This window comes from Ursus americanus, chromosome 35 (genome assembly GCF_024610735.1).
Source record: "Ursus americanus isolate L20-20 chromosome 35, mUrsAme1.1.p, whole genome shotgun sequence".
NCBI lineage: Eukaryota > Metazoa > Chordata > Mammalia > Carnivora > Ursidae > Ursus > Ursus americanus.
The window spans coordinates 18,980,939-19,004,384 of record NC_142161.1 but is presented as its reverse complement, the minus strand read 5'-3'; the positions used below and the strand labels follow the sequence as shown (position 1 = coordinate 19,004,384).

The 23,446-nt window shown below is 35.1% G+C and overlaps 1 long non-coding RNA gene across 3 annotated transcripts in view; it reads right to left on the bottom strand.

Annotated features, from left to right (window-relative positions):
- The window catches only part of LOC123793646 (uncharacterized), a 416,734-nt gene that overhangs the window by 367,252 nt on the left and 26,036 nt on the right, over nucleotides 1-23,446 (bottom strand). For all 3 annotated transcript variants that reach the window (XR_015723022.1, XR_015723023.1, XR_006780043.2), the window contains exon 2: nucleotides 17,940-18,007. This is a non-coding gene — a long non-coding RNA (uncharacterized LOC123793646). The remainder of the gene's footprint in view (nucleotides 1-17,939; nucleotides 18,008-23,446) is intronic.

The following is a 23,446-nucleotide window of genomic DNA, read 5'->3' as shown; positions in this document are numbered from 1 at the left end:
CCATACACTTTCCCCATACTTTGCCTTATGCATCTATTCCATCTGGCTGTTCCTAACTTGTATATTTTATAACAAGCTGATAGTAGTAAGTAAAATGTTTTCCTAAGTTCTGTGAGCTGCTCTAGCAAATGACTGAAAACTGAGGAATTGGGTCATAGGAATGAAAGTGTTTGTAGCTTTTAAGTCAGAAGTACAGATAACAACCTGGACTTGTGACTGGCATCTGAAGTGGTGGTGGTGGTGGCTGTGGGGCAGGGGGGTACCTCTTGTGGCACTGGGCCCTTAAGCTGTGGGATCTGATGCTATCTCCAGGATGATAGCATCAGAGTTGAGTTAAACTGTAGGACACCCATCTGACATCGCAGAATTACTTGGTGTGGGGAAACTCCTATGTAAGTTTGATGATCATTTGATGTGTCAGAAAGGAAATATTTAGTGAGCTGAGTATTGAGAGTAAAAGAGACACACAGGTTTTGTCAAAACAGCTGAAAAATTCATAAATGAATAAATGATGAAAGTTATTTACAAATTTCATTTGATGCTTCAAATAATTTATCTGTTTAGATAATTTCATGAATTACTTTATCTTTTCATTGGAATCACAACTTTAGAAGTTTATTTTCCAAAAGATATGATAATAGACTTAATGATTATTATAAATTCAGTTAAAAATCTCAACTACAAAATTGGGGGAAGTGATGTCACCAAGATGGTGATATGTCATTCCTAACTTCACACCCCCTCACAAAAAGAACTAACATCTATTCCAGAACAAGACACTACTGAGAGAGTCCTAGAACACAAAAGTGAAACTAAAGCAACTCCTTACACCACGGAGACAAAAGAAAGACTTCATTAGAAGGGGAAGAAAAGTGGCTACACCTTGACCACATTGTCCCCCTCCCCCAACAGAGTAGCATCACATGGAGATGTCTACCTCTGGTTTCTCCAGGGGGAAAGGGAAACTCAGGGGGGACAACCAGTGTCCCCCAGTATTGGGGGTCTCTTTGTGGGATCCCCTACTCTGACCTCATACTACAGGGATTGCAGGGGAATATCTGGGGCCCAGCCACTGGGAATCTGGATGTGATGAATAAGTAGAGGAGGATTTACAACAACCAGCACACAGATCTTGACAGACCGAGTTCATATGTACAGTGCCCAAGTAGTAATCCCAACCAGTGGCTTTGCTCATGTGCAGAACAAAGCTGGTAGTATACTCTGACCAGGGAATTCTGGTGGGGTGCAGACCTGCCTGATTCAGGTCCTGAGATGAGTTTTGCCACCCTAGAGCCTGGGTTGCTCATGCCCAGGCAAGGTGCTGAGTCATAGCACAACCCACTGTGGAGAGTACCTTCTGGCCTCATCTGAGAAGGACTGGTGAAAATCTTAGAAGGTGTGCAGCCCAAGAGCACTTGACCAAAAAGGGCAGAAAGAATCAATAGTTTGCACAGCAAAGATGGTGGTCCTGTTTAGCCAGGGAAATTGGATGCATGTTAGCTTGAGTTAAGTAACCAAAGAACTTTATCAGTTTTAGAGCCGTATCTCCCACTGCACCTGGGCAGGAAATCTAATTTGTAGCCCTGTTCATCACTGAATACAGCCTTCAGCCTGCCTGATCAGGGAACCTAACCAGAGCGCACACAAAGCTGTGTATCCATACAATAGTCCTACATGCAGTGACACTTGAACAGAGAGCACAGCTCATATCTTCCCTGTCGAGAGAAAAACTGGTGGCCTCACCTGACCAGGGAATTCAGTGCATACTCAGGCCTGATTCGGGAGCCCCCAAAAGAGCTATACAGGCATAAGACTGTAGCCTGCTGCCCCACCAGGGCAGGGAAGTTAATTCACAGTCTCATCTATCACTGAATATAGTACTCAGTCCTAACCATTTAGTAAGCCTCACCAGAAAATTCAGGCAACAATGGAGTCCAATAGCAAACCCTACCTGCCCAAAGCCATTTAGTAGCAGGTACAGGCAGAAGCCCAAACTGAGATGACTGATAAAGAACTGTCTCTGCTAAAGCAAACCTTTCACATCTGAAAGAGGAGTCCCATTACTTAAATTGCACACAGCAAAGTAAGGAATCGAGAATCATGAAAAACCAGGTAAATATGACACCAACAAAGGAAACTAATCAAGCTCCAATAACTGACCCTAAAGAAATGGAGATCTATGAACTGTCAAAGAATTCAGAATAATACTCTTAGGTAAGTTCAATGAAATATAAGAACACACATACAGATAACTAAACAAAATTTGGAAAACAACACATGAACAAAAGAAGAAGTTTGACAAGGAAATAGCAACTATCAAAAACAAACAGAATCACAGAGTTGAAAAATACACTAACTAAACTGAAGAATTCAATAGAGTTTCAAAAGTAGACTCAACCATAGAGAAGAATCAGAACCATGGAAAATAGGACACTGAAAATTACCATCAGAGAAGCAAAAAGAGAAAAAAAAAGAAGGAAGGAAGGAAAGGAGGAAGGAAGGAAGGAAGGAAGGAAGGAAGGAAGGAAGGAAGGAAGGAAGGAAGGAGAGAAAGCTGACAGGATTTGTGGGACACAAGAAAAAAAATACATTATGGGAATTCCAGAAGAAAAGAAAAGGATAGCATGTATATTTAAAGTAATAATGGCTGAAAACATCTCAAACTTGGAGACAGAGATGGACATCCAGCTACATGACGTCTAAAGGACTTAAAATACGTTAAACCAAATAGGGCTACATGGAGATACATTACAATTAAATTTTCAAAACTCAAAGAGAAAGAATTTTAAGAGAAAAGAGAGAAGTTACATACCAGGAAACCTGAATAAGATTTTGGGCAGATTTCTCAACAGAAATTTTTCAGCTCTGGAAAGAATGGGAAGACATATTCAAAATATTGAAAAGAACTGTCAACCAAGAATTCGATATGTGGCAAAGCTCTCCTTCAGAAAAAAAGGAGGGGGAAGGACTTTCCCAAACAAAACTGAGAGAGTTTGTTAGCACCAGACCTGCCTTATAAGAAATGCTACAGAGAGATCTTTGAGCAGAGGTAAAAGAACACTGATAAACATTATAAAAACACAAAAAGGCAGGGGCACCTAGGGGGCTCAGGTGGTTAAACATCCAACTCTTGATTTTGGCTCAGGTCATGATCTCAGGATCATGGGATCAGGCCCCACACCAGGCTCTAAGCTCAGCACAGAGTCTGCTTGAATTTCTCTCTTCCATCTCCTCTGACCCTCCCCCCACTCTCTTTCTCTCTCTCAAATAAATAAATAAAATCTTAAAAAAAAAAAAAAAAACAAAAAGGTAGCATAAATCTCACTGGTAATGGTAAATTTATAGTCATAGTAAGAATCTACAATATGGTCATAGTGGTGAATAACTCACAACTCTAGTTTAAAAGTTAAAAAAAAACAACTAGGGAACATAGCAAAAATAACCATAAATACAATAATCTGTTATTAGAATATAAAAAACAAACAAACAAACATGCAAATTGTAACAGCAATAACTGAAAATGTGGGGGGAGAAGTAAAAGTGTGAAGTGTACAACTTTTATTGAAGTTAAGTTTTTATCAGTTTAAAATAGGGTGTTAAAAGTTTAAGATAGTTCATGTAAGCAAGATGACAATCCCAGAAAATAATCTTATATATTTACACAAAAGAACACAATAAAGTCAAAATATACTGATGCCAAAAGACATCAAAACACAAAAAAGGACAGCAAGATAGGAAACAAAGAATAATGGATTTACAAAATAACCAGAAATAATTAACAAAATGGCAATAATAAGTTCTTACACATTAATAATTCCTTTAAAGATAAACAGAATAAATTCCACAATCAAAAGACATAAAATGACTAAATGGATAAAAAAAAACAAAACAAAAACACAATATCCAACAATATCTTCCTAGAAGAAACTCATTAGATTTAAAGACACAAATAGACTGAAGGAATGGGAAAAGACTTTTCAAGCAAATGGTAATCAAAAAAAAAAAAAGAAAAAGCAGGGAAAACTTTACTTAGACAAAATAAACTTTAAACTAAAGATGACAAAAAGAGACAAACTCATCATATGATAATAAACCGGCCAATCCATCAAGACGATGTAACCATTTTACGTAATTATGTACCCACTATTGTAGCCCCTAAATGTATAAAGCAAAAACTAACAGAGCTAAGAGGAGAAATAAACTGCAACACAATACTAATTACGGACTTTACTACCCCACTATCAACAATGGATAGGTCATCCAGACAGAGAATCAATAAGGAAACAGTAAATTTGAACAACACAATAAACCAAATGGACCTAACAGACATATACAAAACATTCTATCCAACAAAAGCAGACTATATAATCTTCTTGAGCACACAGACCATACGTTAGGCCACAAAACAAGTCTTACCAAATTCAAGAAGATTAAAATCATACTAAGAGTTATCTCTGCCCTTAAGAGTCTGAAACTTAAAGACCAATAAACGAAAGGAAAACTGGAAAATTTACAAACACTTGGAAATTAAACAATACTGTCCTGAGCAACCAATAGATCCAAAAAACAATAATAATAATATAAAGGGAAAAAGTAAGTTTCTTGAGCCACATGAAAATAGAAAAATACCAGAACTTAAGGGTTACAGAAAAAGGAGCTCTAGGTGGGAATTCACAGCAATATAAGCCTACACTGAGAAGCAAGAATGATCCCAAAAAACAACCTAACTCTATGCCTTAAGGAACTGGAAAAGAAAGAAATGGAGAAAAAGAGAAAGAGAGATGAGAGGAGGGGAGGGGAGGGGTGGGGACGAGAGGGGAAGGGAAGGGACAGGAGGGGAGGGGAGGGGAGAGGAGAGGGGAGGAGAATAAACTGGGCCCATAGTTAGCAGAAGAAAGGAAATAATAAAGATTAGAGCAGAAATAAATAAAACAGAAAACAGAAAAACAACAGAAAAGATTAACTCAACTAAGAGTTGATTCTCTGAAAAGGTAAACAAAACTGACAAGCCTTTAGCCTAACACAGTAGCAAAAAGAGGGGACCAAAGCCAACAAAATTACAAATGAAAAAAGAGACATTACATCTGATATCATAGAAATACAAATAAGCTACTATGAACAACTATATGCCAATGAACTGGGCAATCTAGAAAAAATGGAAAAATTATTAGAAATACACAATTTACCAAGACTGAATCAAGAAGAAACAGAAAATCTTAATAGACCAATTGCTAGTAAGGTAATTGAATCAGTAATCAAAATTCTCTCAACAAAGCAAGCCCAGGACTAGAGGGCTTCACTGGTAAATATTACCAAACATTTAAAGAATTAACACTGATCCCTCCCAAACTGTTCCCAAAAATGAAAGAGAAGCAAATACTCCCAAACTCGTTTTATAAGGCAAGGATTATCCTAATAACAAAGCCAGATAAGGATACTACTAGAAAATAAAATCATTAGCCAATATCCTTGATGAATACAGATGCAAAAATTCTCAATAAAATACTAGCAAACTGAATTCAGCAGCACATTAAAATCCCATGATCAAGTGGGATTTATCTCTGAGATGCAAGGATAGTTCAGATTACATCAATCAATCATACGAATAGAATAAAATTTAAAAATCATATGACCATCTTAACTGATGCAGAAAAAGCATTCAACAAAATTCAAAATCCATTCATAATAAAAATTGTTAACAAGTTAGCCATAGAAAGAATAGATCTCAAAAAAAATACTAAAAAAAAAATAAAAAAAAAGAAAGAATGGATCTCAACATAATAAAGTCCACATATAACAAGCCTACATCATACTCAATGGTAAAAGGATAAAAGCTTTTCCTCTAAGATCATGAACAAGACAAAGGCACCCACTCTCAGGACTCCTATTCAACATAATACTGGAAGTCCTAGCTAGAACAATCAGTCAGGAAAAAGAAATAAAAGGCTACAGAATTGAAAAGGAAGAATTAAAATTGTCTATATTTGTAGATGACATGATTTGATATATAAAAAATCCTAAAGACTCAAAAAAATTGTTATAACGAGTTAATGAATTCAGTAAAATGGCAAAATAAAAATTAACATACAAAATTCAGTAGCATTTCTATAACTAACAAATTCTAGAAAGGAAGGAAGGAAGGAAGGAAGGAAGGAAGGAAGGAAGGAAGGAAGGAAAGAAGGAAGGGGATCTCATTTACAATGAAATCAAAAACAATAAAATGTTTAGGAATAAATTTATCCAAGAAGGTGAAAGATCTCTACTCTGAGAACTACTAGACATTGATAAAAGAATTCAAAGACAAAAATAAAGGAAAAGGTATCCTGTGTTCTTGGATTAAAAAAAAAATTGTTAAAATGTCAGAATTACCAAAAGTCATACATAAATTCAGTGCAATCCCTATCAATATTCCAATGGCATTTTTTACAGAATTTTTTTAGAAGTCCTAAAATTGGGGCTCCTGGGTGACTCAGTCAGTTAAGCATCTGCCTTCTGCTCAGGTCATGATCTCAGGGTCCTGGGATTGGGCCCCACATCAGGCTCCCTGCTCAGTGGAGAGCCTGCTTCTCCTTCTTCCTCTGCCTCTCCCCTGACTCATGTTCTCTCTCTCCCTCACTCTATCTCAAATAAATAAATAAATAAAATCTTTAAAAAAAGAAAGTCCTAAAATTTATATAGAAACACAAAAGACTCTGAATAGCCAAAGAAATCCTTAGAACGAAGCAGGTGACATCACACTTCCTGACTTGAAGCTGTAGTATAAAGCTATAATAATTAAAAACAGTATGATACTGATATAATAACATAAATAGACCAATGAAACAGAATTGAGAGCCCAGAAATAAACCCATTAGCACTAAACTTATACTTGAAAGAAGCCAAAAATACTCAAGCACAAGAGAGTCTGTTTAATAAATGGTGCTATGGAATTGGATATTCACATGTAAAAGAATGAAACCAGACTGCTATCTTACACACTCAAAAATTAACTCGAAAGGGATTTAAGACTTATATGTAAGACTTGAAATCATGAAACTCTTAGAAGAAAACACAGAAACAAAGTTCCTTGACATGGGTCTGCATAATGATGTTTTTTTTTTTTTTTTTGAAATCACACCTAAAGCACAATCAACAAAATAAAAAAGCGGGACAACATGAAACTAAAAATTTACTGCACAGAAAAAGAAGTCATCAATAAAGTGAAAAGACATCCTATGAAATGGAAGAAAAATATTTTTGAACCAATATCTGATAAAGGGTTAATATCCAAAATATATAAAGAACTCACACAACTCAATAGCAAAAAAATAAATAATCCAATTAAAAAGTGGGCAAAGGACCTGAATAGACATTTCTCCAAAGAGGATATACCAACAGCCAACAGCTACATGAAAAGATGCTCAATGGGCACCTTGGTGGCTCAGTCCGTTAAGTGCCTGCCTTTAGCTCAGGTCCTGATCCCAGGGCCCTGGGACTGAGTCCCACATTGAGCTCTCTGCTCAGCGGGGAGTCTGCTTCTCCCTCTCCCTCTCCCTCTGTGTTCTCCCTTTCTCTCTCTCTCTCTCTCAAATAAGTAAAATCTTAAAAAAAAAAAGATGCTCAATATCAATAGTCATTAGTGAAATGCAATTTAAAACCACAATGAGGTATCACCTCATGTCTGTTAGAATGGCTGTCAGCAAAAAGTCAAGAGATAACAAATGCTGGCGAGGATGTGGAGAAAAGGAAACCTTTGTGCACTGTTGGTAGGATTGTAAATTGGTTCAGCCATTATGGAAAACAGTATGGAAGTTCCTCCAAAAATTAAAACTAGAACCTACCATATAATCTAGCAATTCCGCTTCTGGGAAAATATTCAAAGGAAACAAAAATACCAACTTGAAAAGATACCTGCACCCTCATGTTCATTGAAACATTATTCCCAATAGCCAAACTAGGGAAATAACACAGATATCCATTGATGGATGAATGGATAAAGAAGCTGTGGTATATGAATGCAATGGGATATTATCAGTCATAAAAAAACAACCTACCATTTGAAACAACATGAATGGAACTTAGGCATTATGCTAAGTGAAATAAGACAGACACAAAAAGACAAACACTGTATGATCTCGCTTATATGTGGAATAAAAAAGAAAAAAACACCAAACTCAGAAAAAGATCAGATTTGCGTTTATCAGAGGTGGGGGGCTGGGTATGGGGGAAATTGGAGGAAAGTATTGAAAAGATATAAACTTCCAGGTACATGATGATAAATAAGTACTAGAGATGTAACGTACAACATAACTACAGTTAACACCACTGTATGATATAGAAAGACATCATTTAGAGAGTAGATCCTAAGAGTTCTCATCACAAGGGGAATTTTTTTTCTTTTTATTGTATCTATATAAGACAATGAATATTAACTAAACCTACTGTGGTAATCATTTCACAATATGTGTAAATCAAAGCATCAAGCTGTATGCCTTAAACTTATACAGTGATATATGTCAATTATTTCTCAATAAAACTGGAAAAAAATTATTAAAATAAATAGTTTTAAAGTCTGATAGATAGATAGATATTGGATAGATAGATACTGGATAGAAAGATATATCTATCTCAATATCTATATCTTTCTGTCTATATATTCTTACAAGAATCATTACAGAGTTTCTATTTACTCTTTCAACGTCTCCTTTCAATGTTTTTTCTCCCCTTGGAACCCTTTTTCTGCAGGTATCAAATTACTGGTATGTCCTGAATGCACCATGTTATTTTCCTAAGTACATTTGCAGAGAGGCTACATGTACCTAAAACACATTCTACGTTCCTCTTCTACTCACATTCATCTGGCTCATTCTTGACTCCTACTGTGCTTAACTATAAAAGAATAATGAATAAATTCTTCTATACTCTATTTTCCAATTCACTTTTATAATTTATTTTGGTATCAGTGCTCACTTGTATTTGGATTACCCATGGAAATACCTCAGATAAATTATCTTTAAGACCACATAAATATAGCATAAAATAAATGGGAGTATAGAAACATTTAATCAAAGTAATAATTCAAAATAAATAGTTCGGATTTAAAAATGAATATTTTGCCTTTCTTATTCAATTTTCTAACCTGAACCATCATTTTGTTCAAGGATTAAAAGCCATTAGCATTTTTCCAAGTCTCATTAAAAATAAATTAATCTTTATGAAGCACATTTTAACATTTATTTCAAATTAAACCTGAAAACTGTAATTAGCAGAAATGCAGGGACAAGAGACTCATTTTCATCACGCATCATTTATAGAAAATTTTACCTAAGAAACAAAACAAAAATAAACATAAAAACAAGCAAACAAAATAAAATAATCTGTTATCATTGGTATGACCTTGACTCAAACAACCTCTAAAGAAGTTTCAAGATCTTGGAAGTTTACTAAAATACTACAGCTTTCCTATAATATTCACTCTATCAATATATTCAATTTTTCTCCTAAAAAACAGAAATAATTCTCAAAATATAATATACATTTGAAACTAAATTTTAACACTTACAAAATGCCAAAAAAGAAAAAATACCTTTTAAAGAGTCATTATGAAACCCGCTCTGCTTAAGAAGAAATTATTTCTAAGATTATAGATTCATTTTTACCTATAGACAAGTGATAAGCCTGATTATGACTGAGGCCATATGTTAAATCAATAAAAAGAATTTTCACTGTACACTTTGCTGCAAATACTGGCTTTCAATCAAATGCCATCTTCTCGACTGGTTCTACTCAAATCACTCTCCTCCATGGAACAGGCTAATTCTTCTTAGCCTGTTCTACTTTCCCCAAAACACTTTAGTTTTCTAATATCCTATGAAATCTATTTACTTGTAAATAATTTAGTATATAGCCTCAAAAAGGCAAGGAGGTTGTCTATTTTATTCTCTAATGTAGCTAAAAACCAAGAATACCTGCCATTTAATAGCTGTTCTGAATAAAACTAGGGCAAGTCAATCATATTAAAAAGTAAAATAGCAGAAGGGATTTTCTCTTGGTTGAAATACAATAAAACAAGCAAACAGAATCGTACTGGTCCTGGATCATGTCAAAATCTAAACTTCTCTGTCATTAGAACATGCCATCATCACCCATTATTTTATATCATCTCAACACAGTCACAGAAGGAATTGTGTCTATTATGTCCTGGTTTCTGCACTTGAGAGTACCATGGATATTTACTATCTCAGATAACTAGGTCATTTCATTTTTGTTTATTTTTTATTTTGAATTTTAAAAGTTAAATAGTATGTATGACTTCTTCAAATTAAATGAAATTTTTATCCAGAAAATCTGAAAATATTTTACCTTCTCTTTTTCTTGTTGAAGGTATCACTGATTTATTAGCCTTAAAACAGTAGTGAAGCAAGAAACTTGCAATTATTGAAGAAGAACAGGACTTATAATTTGTTCTTCTTGATATGATGGACAGAAAAATGAATCTTAAAACATCAAAAAGAAAAATGCATAATTACTAACTTACTGATGCTTTTCATGCTAATAATTACAAGCCTGAAAGACCATCAGTACTTTATAGATGGAATAACCCTATTATTTACACATCAAGATTTGTTTGACACTGAACAAAAATAATGTTGTTGATGCCTATGCTCAATCTGTAATAAATATGCCACTCATGTTTCATTACGGAAATAAAAGCAAAATATGCTTGTGTTTGTTGATTGGTACATTTTCTTTTTTTCTGAGAATTTTCTAAACATTTTATAATCTTATTATTAACTGATTCTGAATATACTACTTTGAATCAAGACACTATTTCTTTCATCATAAGCCAAGGTGAGATTTATACAACTGAGATAAATATTTCCTAGTATTACTTCATGAAAATATCATGAAAAATTAAGCTAGGCATTAATATAGCTCATAATGTTGCAAGCGATAAAATAAAGTTCATCATTAAACTTGACATTTCTTTTCTCCCATATGGAATATAATTAATGTAAGATACTTTTGCTGCTATATTCTGTTAATAAAGCGGTGGCAGGGATGGAAGTGACCCATTGGCTTAGCACATGGACTTCCACTCACCAGCGTTGACCTGGCTACAGCCACTGCTGAGTGCCTAATATACCAGCAGCAGAGACTAAAACTAAGTCTCTTTCTCCAGGACTAACACTGGTGCTCTTCCCCAGGGCTGATCAGCAAGCTACCTGGTGGCAAGCTAATTACACTATGTATCTTCCATCATGGAAGTGGGTTTTTTTGTTTTGTTTTGTTTTGTTTTTTCCTTACTGGAATAAACACTTCTCTGGGAGCATATTTGACTTCTCTACACACAAAGCATCTGCCAAAACTACCATCTGCGTACTTACAGAGTGCCTTATATGCTGTCATGGTATTCCACGTATCATTGCTTCCGATCAACAAGCTCACTTCACAGCAAAATAATTGCAGCAGTAGGCGCATGCTCCTCAATTCACTGGTCTTATCGTATTCCCCACCATTCTGAAGCAGATTTGGAACACGATTCTCCAGGAGGCAGTAAATGCTCTGAATCAGCATCCAATATATGTGCTCTTCCTCCCACAGCCAGGATTCACAGGTCAAGGAATCAAGGGATGGGAATGGAAGTGGCATTCCTCAGTATACCACAAGTGAGCCACTAGCAAAACTGATGCTTCCCATTACTATATCGTAATGCACTCCTGGCCTAGAGGTCTTAGTTCCAAAGGGAGGAATGCTTCCAGCAGGAAACACAACAATAATTCCATGAATAGGAAGTTAAGACTACCACCCAGCCATTTTGGACACCTCGTGCCTCTGAATCAATAAGCAAAGACACAAGTTACTATTCTGGCTGGGCTGACTGATCCTGATTCCCAAGGACAAATTGGATTTCTACGCCACAATGGAGGTACCGAAAACTGTGTCTGGAATCATTTAGAATGTCTCTTAGTTTTACCATGACCTGTAATTAAAGTCAATAGAAAACTATTACAACCCAGTTCATGCAGGACTACTAAGGGCCCAGACATCTCTCTCTCTCTCTCTCTCTCTCTCTCTCTCTCTCTCTTTCTCTCTCTCTCTCTCTCTCTCTCTCACACACACACACACACACTCACACACAAACACCCTAGTGGTTCTCTTTGTTAGAGCATCATGACTAGTACAAGAGGTTATCTCTATTTTATGGATAAAGAAAGAAGTAGATGAGAATGAGGTGACTGATCCGCTTCCAACGACCTGCTCGCCAGACTAATTACCGCCAAATAAGTTCCCACCCCCCCAAAACCACATTTCTTCGTTTTTCTGCAATTTTATCTATTCTGGTTACCACTCACTGGGATGTTATTCTATCAATACTCTGAAAACCTAATTCTTGTCTTTTAATGTTCAGATCAAGCAGCACCTCCTAGCATCACTCCTAAGTTGAATGTGGGTTATTTGAGAACTGTGCCCTGTCCATTATCAAAATAAATTCTAGGATTACTTGTTTACTTGGTCTCCTTTAGTGAGTTGTGATATCATTTAATTGGTAAAATATTTTATTTCCTCAGTATTTTCAGTGCATATGTTATTGTACTATATTAGTACTCACTTTTATGAATGTTGAATGAAAATGAGCTTAGAAAATGACTACACTCATTATATAGCTCTCTATCTTAATTATAATGATGATAGTATGATACCCCTACATTCTTGTTTTTAATGGGCTTGGCCTTCTAGCTATCTGTGTGCTCTTTTTTTCTATTATCAGTTAATTACCACTAGGTTTTACTCTAGGACAAGAAAGCATCTACTTTACACCATAAGTTATCTTGTCTCCAAACCCGGCCATTATGGCTGAACCTGAATCAGACAATTCATATTTTTCAGAGTCAGGCAGGCAAAAAGTCCAAGGTAACTAGTGAATAGATAAATGTCAACAATGCTTAATTACATCTCTGATGTAGAAAGAAATAAAATTGTCTAAATTATCTGAATCAAATCCCAGGTACCCATGAAGATGGCTCTGCTCCAGTATTGGCTTGGATTTTATGAAACTGTTAAAGAGTATTGTTTAATAAATATTCTCTGTTAATTGGCCACCTTGTCAGGTCAGTTTGCTCTGTTGTAAAAATCATCCTGTTCCCATATGGCCTTCCTGTTGTGAAAGCATTAAACTTCCTTAAACATTTGTTTCATGCACTCATCATGTTAATATTGGGGGCACTGCCAGAGTAAATGGTGGTAATGGTGAAAAATCCAGCATTATTTTAAGGAAATAAAAGTCATATAGAAAATAAATCCTATCTTTCCATTTACAACAAAAGAGAATCAAACATATAAACAAACATAAAAGTAGTATAATTTTAGATCAAATTATGTAACGATGATAGTGCAGTAGTTAGAATTATAGACTGTTTGGGGGGCTTTCAGACACAGGTAAACAAAGTTGCTTGGTTAGAAAGGTAAAGAACAGAAGCCAAAGAATCTATCTTCAACCAGGTTGTCCCTAAAAAGTGCAAAAATAAAAACAAGCATGCCCAAGTCCATTGTTACATAAATATACCAGCTATGCTTTGTTCTTTTTCTTTTTAAAGATTGTACTTATTTATTTGACGGAGAGAAACAGCAAGCAGCGGGAGCAGCAGGCAGAGGGAGTGGGAGAAGCAGACTCCCTGCTGAGCAAGGAGCCCGACACAGGGCTTGATCCCAAGACCCTGGGATGACCTGGGCCAAAGGAAGATGTTTAACCGACTGAGCCACCCAGGTGCCCCTAAACTGTACTTTCTATCACTTACATAGCAGTAGGGATCATCCCTCAATTCCATTCATTTACTGGAATCCTCTAGATGAGATAAAGAATCTAAATCACTCTCTTCTCCCTTCCTTCACAACCAGGACTCCAGGTGCTGAATAATTATGACCAATGGCATGTATTAAGAAATTACATCCATAACTGGAAACCTGTATTTCCTACTCCCTTTCACTCATTTTGCCACCCCCACCCCCGGTTATGTTATGAATAAGCCACAGGTATAAAAGTTACAGCATAGGGAATATAGTCAACGGCATTTAATAGTTGTATAGAGACAGATGGTAGCTACACTTGTGGTGAGTATAACATAATGTATAAAGTTGTTGAATCAGTATGTTATACACCTAAAACTAAGGTAGTTTCAACTATACTCAAATAAGAAATAAATTGTCCATCCACAAATAAGAAATAAATTGTGTGTCAACTATACTCAAGAAATAAATTGTCCACTCACATAAGAATGGATAAAGCAGATGTCACACATATACCCACACACCCACACAATGGAATATTACTCAGTCATAAAAAGAATGAAATCTTGCCATTTACAACAACATGGATGGATCTAGAGGGTAAGATGCTAAGTGAAAAAAGTCAGTCAGAGAAAGACAAATACCATATGGTTTTACTCATGCAGAATTTAAGAAACAAAACAAAAGAGCAAAGAAAAAAGAGATAAAATACAAACAAAAAACCAGACTCTTAAATGCAGAGAATACACTAATGGTTACCAGAGGTAGGTGGGTGGGAGATGGGTGAAGTAGGCGAAGGGGATTAAGAGTACATTTATCATGATGAGCACTGAGTAATGTATAGAATCATCAAATCATTATATATCTGAAACTAATATAACACTGTATATTAATTATGCTTGAATAAAAAATTACATCCAAATTAACCATTATTTTGAAATTATCAATATTTCCTATTTCAGCAACGACACAGATTTTCATAATATCATGAAATTACAAAAATACCTGTTGGCATTATACAAATAATGAATATGAAGTGAGTTTCCACAAATTACTTGTACACTGTTACTGACTTGGTTAAATTTGACTGCCACTTGCCTCTTCAGCCTCAACTCTAACAACTGCCCTGAGAACAATGAACCGCGGCAATTTTTGCCAAGAAGTGTTCTGTTCTGCCTCGGTTTTTATATATGCTCTGTAAAGATCAACTTTTTAGTCTCTACCTAAATTCTGATTGTTCTTTTAGACTGGGAACATTGCATTTCCTAGGAACCAAATCCCATCTCAATTCCTAAATCAACCCGAGTTAAGGATCCTTCTTAGGTACCTCCCTGGGACCCAGTGTTTCCTTTATCAGAGATCTGTCATAAAAGGTTTCTTAGCTCTTTTAACTTTGCGCCCTTCTCCCACAATAAGCTTCTTGAAGGCAAGGAACAATATTATATCATACTTTATACTGAATACAATAAACATAGTCTAAACACAGTCTATGAATAAAGATCCAGTTTCTGTGCTATTATTACTACCTAAAGTTGGATTCTGGAAATTGTTTCTTTCATAGCATTGTAATAATACCCTAAAAATTAATGTAATGTCATCACTGGTTAAAGGGAACTCATTATGTGATACTGGGGTTCTCAATACTTACCTTATTTAATTTCAGCCTAATACAGTGTGTTATATTAGAACTCAGTCATAAAGTTTATGTGATTACCATCTATTCTTTTTTTAATAATAAAACCAGGTAAGCACTAACCCAACTACAGCTTTCACAGATTACTAACATTCCAAATGTTTCACATCTTAACTCATTGTTTTAGATGTTAAGAGTCATCACGTTCCTGTGAAAGATTTACCAAAGACCTAAGAATTACAGGTAAGTCTGATGCAGCTATGTGATAAATGCTCTTATTTCATTCTCATAACTAAAGAAACTCAAACTATTTTTTAAAGCTCCCTATAAGGAAAGTGGGAATAAAATGGACATAGTATTTTAAAAATAAAAATTTCATTTCCGTTTCACCAAACAGCAGTATTTCACCTAGTCAATACTATGATTACAATCTTCTTGTAAATTTGACCATATTTCATTGAAAGATCAATAAACAGAGAAAATCCATAGACAATACCATGGAAATTGCTGAATTTAAATAACCCCAAAATAAATATATTTATTGTTATCAATAAATATTTTTCAGGACCCATGGGCAAATATGCAAATATAATTTTGACTCTAGTTTAAATTATATATTCTTTCAAAGCCTGTATAACTCCCATGCCTTGCAAAGGGAATCAGGCTTGAGTTACCCACAGTTACATGAAAAATGTTTAAATGTGTAATTTTTTTAAAAAAATTTCACAAAAAATACACTCCAAATGCTTTAGACTAACATTTTTATCTTAGAATATTTTAAGATTGACAGAAAAATTGAGGAGAGAGTACAGAGTTCCCATATACTCCCTAGTCAGTTTGCCCATTGCTAACGTATTATGTTAGTATGTCACAACTAAAGGATCAATACTGATATATTATTACTAAGTAGAAGTCTACAATTTATTCATATTCCTTATTTTTACTAATGTCTATTTTCTATTACAGTATCCCATCCAGGATATTATGTTACTTTTATTTGTCAAACCTCCCGAAATTCCTCTTGATTATGACAATTTCCCAGACTATTCTTGTTTTTGATGACCTTGACAGTTTTAAGGTGTACTGGTCAAATACTTTACAGATTGTCCCTCAATTGGGCTTTGCTGTTTTATCTCATGATTAGACTGGGGTTACATTTTTGAGGGAGGAAGACCACAGAGGTAAGATATTATTTTCATCATATTATATCAAGGGAACATTCTACCAATGTGACTTATCACTCACTGTTTATGTTGATCTTGATCACCTGGTTAGGGTAGTGTTTAACAGGTTTTTCCACTATGAAGTTAATCTTTTCTTCCCCCTTTCCATACTGTACTCTTTGGAAGCAAGTCACTAAGCACAGCCCAAATTTAAGGGTTGTGGAATCATGTTCCACCTCTTTGTGGATGGAGTCTCTACATAAAATGATTGAATTAAACTGAATAAAGATATTAGTCTGTTCCCTTCAATTATTTATTGATTCAATCATTTATTTATATTAGCATGGACTCATGGATATTTATTTTATATTTTGAGTTATAATCTAATACAACTTAATTTTGGGAGGAGGATTTACTAGGAAAATGAGTCTAGTTCATTTTTGCTTAAGTAAGTTTTTTAAATTGCTCCTTAGCTTTAGCCAAGGATTATTTCTAATGAAGCAATTTTTGAATCAGAATTTTGTTTAGAGAACCCTATACACTAATAAATCATGCTGTCCATCAGGGCTGAGAAATCTTATTCACTTTCTTCCCTAAGGAGCCTCTCAAATAAACAATTTTGTTCAAATTAAACATTTCTCACAAATCATTTTTGTTGACATGTCATTTGTAGAGACTGAAACAATAATAAGAATTGTAAGGAGAGTATACAAGTACGTAAGAAGCAGAAGACCTCTCCTGGAAGAGCACAGGATTTAGATTTAGACAACCCCATAAAAGGTAAGGATGGTAACTCTACAGCAATAGTTGTATACTTTACGTCTTGGTCTTCCAATCTGACTGGCGGGCTACCTCTAAACACAGACCTGACAATTGCACCCCCGCAACAAATGGAAAACCAGAGAGGACATTCTTACTGGTCTCAGGACAAAAATTCAAGGTGTAAGGGTAAACTCATCCAGTTTTATTGCTGACCCACAGCAAAGTTTGTTCAAATAGATGCGTGTTTGATAAGAATCACAAATTCACTAGTCTTGTAAGGCTAGCTCCAACAATAGGCTTATAAAGCCTACGCCTAATTTTAATTTGAGATTCAACCTGTGATTCTCCTTCTTATCACAAGCAACTCTTGTTAGGCAGCATGATACAAAAATAGAAGCACAAAAGAACAAAAAAGGATGACAAAAAAATTCCTGTTTCTACCCTGTATGTTAAACAAATTGAAACTAATAAAACCTGAGTACCAAACTGAGAATAAATAGCTGAGGAATTCAGTGCAAAGAGTGGAGAGTTTTGACCTGGTGCTGACTTAGCACATAGGCAGGATCTCCACAAGCCATGAGCAACAAGGCATAAAAGGCCTCTGAATATCATACCTGGTCGATGACTGGAAACCACGGCAACGGGCAGTGCAAACTCTATCTCCACAGAACCTCCAGGAAAACTGTGGAAATAAACAAAGACCACCCAAATGAGAATAAGCAGAGGCAATTTATCCAGAGTTTGCTATTACCAAGGGAGTCAGCCATCATGAATTAGATTTGGCAGAAACTCAAAGGCTGACAGAGGAGTGGCAAAGCTTGAGAGAGGTGGGGGTGGGGAGAGAGAGAGAGAAACAGAGAAAGAGAGAGAGATGTGGGGAGGGAGGGAGAAAGGCTTCATGTATGTTCCGATTGTAGGTTGTTCACATGGGGAAGCTGAGAGTGGGCTAATGAGAAGTAGGGTATCTTAGGTGATTAATTTTGGAAGTATTTGACTCTATATTGTTGGTTCTGTATTGGCAACAGGGGTAAAGTTGGTAATCACTGAACAAGTCCTGTCCACTCTGGACTAATTGCTACAGAGGTTGTAGTTTGGCTTTCTTGGCTGGTTGCCATAGAAGATATAGATCATATATTGTCATATATACTCTGACTATTGTCCATTTATATATTCACTTTTTTATATTTTTGTCAAGTAAATTTTTATCAAATTTAGTCATATTTCAGAATCATTTAACGGAAATAATTTAACTGGAGTAGATTAGTATTTTCACAAGCATCCCTGTATCAAATCAGTCAAGGTTCTCCAAAGAAATAGAACTAGTAGCATGTATAGAAATACACACACACACACACAGATACACACACACATATATCTGAATGATTTCAAGGAATGTGCTTATACTCAAGGATTGGCTTACAAAACTCTCAAGGCATACTGGTATCCTGGAACTCTTAGACAAGAAGTTCATATTGCAACTTCAAGGAGGTTTCTTGTTTCCTCAGGAAAACCTCAGTTTTGCTCATAAGTCTTTTCAACTGATTAGATGAGGCCCATCCATACTTGCAAGAAAAATCTTCTTTACTTAAAGTCAACTGATTGTAGATGTTTACCACATCTACAAAATACCTCCACAGCAACACGTATTTGATTGAATAAGTACTACAGACTAGCAAATTTGACACATGAAACTAGATATCATAATCCACAAACAGAAACATTCTTTCCATTCGATTCTCTCCTTAAGATGATAGTTTTATCATTTGAAGTAAAATTTGGGGTTTTTTTGGTATATTTTACTTTTGTAAAATTTTTATTATTTCTTTTGAAAATATGATAGGGCTCTTTATAAATTATATGTTATGACTGGCTACTATAGTTATACTGGATAGCATTTTTAATGTAATTTCATTGAACCAGCTAACTTACTGGAGAAGCAACTTTTCCTAAAAATATTTATCTGGATATGGAAATGCAGGTGCATCATTTGTTGTAGTCTAACATTTTTTATTATACAAAGAAGCATTAAAATTCAAATTCTGACAGGTGCATTTAAATATTGTAGTCTTACCTCTGACCACCACCAAAAAAAAGACGAACCACACATGAGGAATTTTTGTTAAAATTCTGGCAGTCTTTTTCTTTTTGATTGTTTTTCATTGAATTTTCATATGTGTAGTGAGATGTAGAATAATGAAACTGATGGTGTTCTGAAGAGATATATCAAAATTTAGATTACTGGGGGCATTTTCCTAAGTTACATAATACAGAAAGCTGTGATAAGACCAAAGATAGAAGGACAGACACCATCTCCTGAATATTAACTTCAGCAAAGCATGAAAATGCACACCTGAGAGGGCTGGAATTTTCCACAAGGCAATGGGACTTCACTGCACCGTACATGAAGTTCCATCTCATTGGCAACATTTTAACTCCTGGTGATTTTAACTCTCATTCTCATTTATTGTTCTCTTCTCAAATTTCCCCATATTTTAGTAGAATATGGATAAATGACCCTCATTCAAATTTGTCACAATTTAAAAAAAAATCTTAAAAATTGATTTGTTATTGGAGAAGAGGAGACACAGTAAAGGCCAAAGGCTTACAGATGGAAAAAAAAAAAACTTAAAATTTCATTTTATTTCCATTTTAAACCACTCAAATTATTGAGAGAATATGTTAAGATATTTATATTGTACTCAGAATATGCATTTACTAAACATTCCTTTAAAGCACAACTGAAATTCATTTACTTTCTTTCAATATCACTTATTCCTTTCCACAGACAGTGCCTAAACATAATGCAGTTCTACAGTTATCTAAATCTTAGATAAAATCAGACATTTCTCCCAAATGTAGTAACAAATGGTTAAAAAAAAAATCCTCCAATTTAGAGCTTTATTTTACATTATCACCATTTCTACGTGGACTTAATAATACAAAAGTATGACCAACGGAAGAAGCAATAGAATCTCTAGTATATAGTTTAAGAAAATAGGTTGTGATGGAAAACAACAGGATAAGTATAAAGAATACCACACGGGACAAAAATGTCATGTGTGTGGTAGAGAAGAGGAGGAAAGGAAGAAGAATGTATGGGGTTATGTATATTGCAAAGACCACAAACAAAGTGCCAGTAAGAAGGGAAATTTAAACTAAACCTGTTGTTCAAATGCAATTCTCCAAGTAAGTGGACTTCTTAGTGTTATTGGAGTATTTAGCTTACGTGGCTCAACTAGTTACTAGGAAAACAAACAGAAAAGCTGTTGCTTGTACTGGAGTCAGTTGAACAGGAATTACAGACAAAACACCTGTGGGAACAATTCACCAATGATTGTATTGGAAAGTAATTGCCCTACAAAGAGATATTCTTTGTAGATATGTTCTCACAGTGTTTTCATGAAGCCCTCAGTTTGCTAAGTTACTCTTTTTTCCAAGACTGAAGCTGTGATTAGTTATGGTTCCTGAGTACCTCCTGGGTGAGGATGCTGCAATTCTTGGAGGGATGGGGTTATACCACCCTAAATCTCTCCGCTGAGTGCAGAGACTGAGGTGGGGTGGGGGGCTCAGGCAGGGCTCGATCTCATGACTCTGAGATCATGACCTGAGGAGAAACCAAGAGTCTCAACTAACTGAGCCACCCAGGTGCCCCTGACTCATTCTGGAGAACCTTACCAACCTACAAGATTCTGAAAGCTTTCCTAATTACTAAAGAATAAATACAGATTTTTTTAATTAGGGTTGAGTGGTAAATATATTATGGTCCTTTGATTGCCATAATCATGTAAGACATAGATGGTAAATATTAGTCCGAAAATGTCATCTCTAATACTATTTTACTAAAGCTTGATAAACAATTTTTCAGTTTCAGCTACTTTGCTCTCATTTATAATCAACCCACATTAAAAAGGCACACATGAAAATGATCCATATCAATAGTAACAACAATAATAAAGAAATAGGGCATGCAAATATGGACTTTTTAAAAAAATAACCAGCTTCCAAATGCTGAACTTCCTTTCTCAGACATTTTATTTTTCCCTCCTTTCAAACATATACTTTCTTTTCTTTGCCTAAGATACCTTTTCTCTACCTCTCTATATTATTTGTATCCCTCAAATCTTTGCTCGTATTCCCAAAGGTTTATAACAATCGAGTGACAAATCACGGGCATCATTGCAGACACAGGTTTGTGTATCTATAGGGAACCCCCCACCTGCTGACTGAAAAAACAAAATCATTAGATTCTATTTTTTAAAATTAAGCTGCTATGCCTCCTGCTGATATAATCTGTTATAGAATATAGGTAGGTCCTGCTGCCATAGCATAATTAAGTAGCAGACTCTAACAGCAAGGACTTTGACAATATCAATTTAAAATGCTTTTAAATAAACAAATCTAATATCAAAGATGCATAGCACTTTTCATAAAAGAACCATCAAAACACATGTTTGTTGTGTATCTGCAGTACTACTGGCTCCATCAAAGGAGAGCGAGAAATGGCATGAACTGTAAGTGGCCTGACAAAAGGATTCATGCAGTCACCTGGGTCAGCATGTTTTCTTGTTCTACTGAGAAGAGATAAACGAAGCAAAACAAAACAAAACAAAACAAAAGCTAATGTCAGAATAAAAACAGAGATGAAAATTTCTACCATTACAATTCATGGATTTTGCACTAAGCAAAACAGGTGTACTACTAGAAATTTTAAAAGAATAAAAAAGGTGCTGCATATCTAATGTTTTTCAAAAAGTATATACATAAATTAAAATTTTCAGGTGTTTCTTAATTAGTAACACAAAAAGTTCCACTTATATTTTGCCTTGGTTCTCTATAAATAATTAACTTTACAGGAGAATACATCCATTGCTTGTGTGGGTTTGCATAACTGAAATTATCTACTAAGAGATTCCATCCATGTGGAATATAAATTCCTAAAGCCTATGTACCAATTTTATATCTGCTTGCTATTCTTGGGATTTGCACTGATGCATTCTGATTCTTTTATAGAATACACATCAATACACTGTGTTAAATAACCCTAACCATACATGAATAAGACAACAGAAGATCAAAAATGATTTCATATACACACTATAGCATAATGCCATGTTTACATACATATTAATCAGTGAATGCTGCCTTATAATATAATCAGTTTGCTATATATTAAAGAAGCATATATATCATATACTATATTGCTAGGGACATTTTCCAATATTTAATAGTAACTAAATGAATTATATTACAGCAGTAACAGAATTTATTTATTTGAACCCAATCCTTGTCATGTCATGTAGTTTTTCAGTGATTCCAAATTCACTCCAAGCAATCTATAAATGTTCCTAGAATTGGGTTTTTCTCTTTTACTGATCAGTGCCCAGTATATAGCCAATATCATTCTGATTATTTAGAAAACTTCTGGATTAATATGATCTATTCAAGTCAGTAAAGAAGTCAGGTATATAAGATAGTGGTATCAATCAAGTTCAGAAAAATAGGAAAACAGAAACTACATACTTTTTTTGGCAGTGAATGTTATGTAAGGAATTGGGTAAACAGACATTGAAGGGCTTACAGCTCACACCTCTAAAGAAGAGAGAGCAAAGGAAAGAGGTTGGGGTTATTAGAACCTAGAGCTTACAGGACTCTCATATCTCTGAAAAGGAGGTGCTACCTGCCGATGCTGATAAATCTGAGGGAGTGAGCTGAGGTTGGTTTGGGGAATATGGATAAATCAAACTTGGGGACTGAAAACTACTGCCTGTACTGAGACTGCACAGACAACATTAATGGGAACAGTAAGGAGCAAGTTTCTTCTTCTTCCAGCTGCCGTTGAGCATCCCTCAACTGCCTTCTAGTGGCAGAGCCTAAGAGGGATCCAGCAGGTGAAGGAGAAATGGGGTTTGCAGAATCACAGCCCCAGTGTTACAAAGCAGAATATAGAAAGATAACTTAAAGCAGACACAAAAAAGCTTAGTAAGCAGCACTCTGATATCCCAGTTCTTAGAAGTTCCAAAGTATTCATATTTAGTGTTCATTTTACTATTAGACATGTAGTGATGTGGATGACAAATTATATGGACACTCTAGAGATAAAGCTGTTTATTCAAATTAAATC